This window comes from Trachymyrmex septentrionalis, unplaced genomic scaffold (genome assembly GCF_001594115.1).
Source record: "Trachymyrmex septentrionalis isolate Tsep2-gDNA-1 unplaced genomic scaffold, Tsep1.0 scaffold39, whole genome shotgun sequence".
Classification (NCBI taxonomy): Eukaryota; Metazoa; Arthropoda; class Insecta; order Hymenoptera; family Formicidae; genus Trachymyrmex; species Trachymyrmex septentrionalis.
Window position 1 is genome coordinate 102,030 of NW_017305557.1, and position 3,222 is coordinate 105,251.

Sequence of the window (3,222 nt, forward strand, 5' to 3'; positions counted from 1 at the left end):
CGAACTTGTCGGCATAAGTGAGAGACATGAGTACCAACATAACGCCACAAAAAAATCGAAAATCGAATATACGTAACCCGCGGAAATTCAAAATTCGCGATACTTTTTGAACAGACCTCGTAAATATATACATGAAATAAAATTATGGATTTTTACATTTCAGATATCCGAACTGGATTTGTGCATATTATAAAATGTCTGCCAGTAAATGCAATGCTCCAAGATGTATAAATTCTAATAAAAAAGGATATTGCTACATAACATTTACCCAAGTTGTTTGCAAACTTGAGACAAAAATGGATTGATGCTGCCGGAATTCCTGATTAGAAACCTTCAAAATCAGATTTACTGTGTGAGGTTGATAACGGGAGCATGCATACAAATGTTTTATAATGTAATTCCCGTAAACACCAACAAAAATAACATTAATGTTATAATTTCTTACTCAATATCAATATATTAAATTTAATATAATATAATGTATATAATGTGTATGTAACAATTACGTAGTTGCGTGAAAAATTCTAACATAACATTGATGTTTACGTTAATGATAGTTGATGGGACAGATATTTTTCTCTAATGTGTACCTCTTATTTTTTAGGTTTATTTCCATTTATCAGAATTATTTGGCGTTAGTAGCAAAAAATTATGAGGAAAGATGCTATACCAAATTTATTTGCAAATGTGATAAATCTGTAAAATTAGAAAGAAGAAAAAGATTTAAACATGTTATTCATAATGATAGTTGTTGCGTAAAAAAACTGCCAATTTTATGTGATTGAATTATCAGTATTTTTCTTTTCTTATGGATTATAGATGTGACAATTTATAATAAATGACGTATAACATATCTTAAAAATTTATATTGAATTAATATTTTACATTTTTCTTGATTAATGATATAATTTTTTATGATGTTTGTAATTATTTTTTTATATTTCTTACGATTAAAAAATCAAACACAATTTTTTTGTCACAAATTTTATTTTTATTACCAAACTTTAATATTAAAAACATACATATTCAAACTTTTACTTTTGAAATCTTAAGTAGCTATAATCGTCAATAAATTCTATATAAATAGCATGTATATCATGATCAGAAGTAATATTAAAAATTTTATTTTTTATAATAAGACGTCTTGCAGAACTTATACAATTGGACATATGTACAAAATTAACCATCGTGATCAAAGAGTTAATGCATTACATATCAAATGTAAAGGACTTTATATGTCCCAAATCATCCTGTAAATGATGAAATCTTTCTTTTAAAACTTCATTTGCTTATATAATATTTTGTAACTTAATTTGCATTACTTCATATGTTTGTAAGAGTTCAATATTCGTATCGCAGATATTATTGATATTGTCTTTTTTTGCTGATACTATTTTATTAGCTGATTTCTCTAACATTTTTATGTCTACAGGCAGTTTTTTTACGCAACACCTATCATTATGAATAACATATTTCAATTTTTTATTCTTTCTAATTTTACAGATTCATCACATTTGCAAAACAAACTTGGTATGGCACCTTTCCTCATAATTTTTTTGCTACCAACGCGGAATAATTTTGATGAATGGAAATGAACCTAAAAAATAAGAGGTACATGTTAGAGAAAAATATCTCACCAACTGTGAGATCAATCTATCCCATTAACGTAATATCAATATATATTAGAATTTTTCACGCAACTACGTAATCATTATTTACATACACTCGCATTATATTGAATTTAATATATTGATATTGAGTGAGAAATTATAATATTGATGTTATTCTTGTTGGTGTTTACGGGAGTTACATTATAAAACATTTGTATGCACACTTCGGTACCAATTTCATACAGTAAAACTGATTTTGAATTCTGATTCCAATCAGGAATTCCGGCAGCATCAATTCATTTTTTTTGCAATCTTGAGCAAATGTTGTGCAGCAATATCCTTTTCTATTAGAGTTTGTACATCTTGGAGCACTGCATCTGGCAAACATTTTATAATATGCACAAATCCTGTTTAGATATCTGAAAATTAGTTTTATTTCATGTATATATGTACAATGAGGAGCAAAAATAAGCTTGTACTTCGATGTAATACATATATACGTTGGCGGCGCGCTCATCTAACACCAACATATGTATTACACCAAAGTACAGGCTCATTTTTGCTCCTTATTGTACAATATAGGAAAGTATATATTTCCAAGATTAATATAATATGTATAATTTACAAAGACTTCATCAATTGTAAAATTGAGGAGAAAAGCAGCACAAGGTGACAAGCGTACTGCTTTTACAGTCATCTAACCTAAACGACATACCCACCTCTACGGAGCTTGATTACCAGGTCCAATCAGAGGAGAACGAGTCACGTGATGCAGTATGCCACTCTCTCCCTGTGAGGTTCTCTAGCACTGAGCCTCGAGCGATAGTGGGGGTCGCTTGCCGGAATCGGCCCGAAATGTGCAAATCTTTGCGAGCACTGCTATATACTATTAATATTTTTTCATATCATATGAATTATTAATTGTTTTCTATTAATGCACATATAATGTATATTTTCTTCTTATTAATCAGTGCTTATAATTTTCTGCATGTATTTTTTATTACTTCCAGAATTTGATATTTTTTATTGTCTACACAATATATTTTGCATAGGGGAAACCTGGGCCCCATGGATCATGAGGTATCATGGATCATCGATTGTTTAACATAATAGAATGTTTAAATTAATACTACTGATGCAATGTGACTGTTCGTTGCCTATACTTTTTATCTAATTAGCAGTGATTAAGTTCTATTGTATCGAAAAGTATCGATCATTTTTGTGGTGCAATAGTAACTTTTTAACCACATAAAAATGTTTTGATATTGTTTTTGTAATGGAAGATGCATATATGAAAATAAGGTGCAAGTTTTTGCTCATCATTTTACTACATTAAAAATAATAATCTAACATCTATTTTTTATTGTTTTCCAATAAATTTAATTACAATTAAATATATAGTTGAGGTGCTATGGGTTATACATTAAATATTCATGATAAAACAGAACAATACAGAAAGTATATGTACTAAAAAGTATATGTACTAAAAAGGCCATTTATACTTCTAAGTAATTAATTTTATTTTATCGTAATAAGTTTTTTATTTTATATTAATGGTTATTTCTTATTTGTTTTTTTTTATAATTTTCTATTATATTTAATATTTATAATT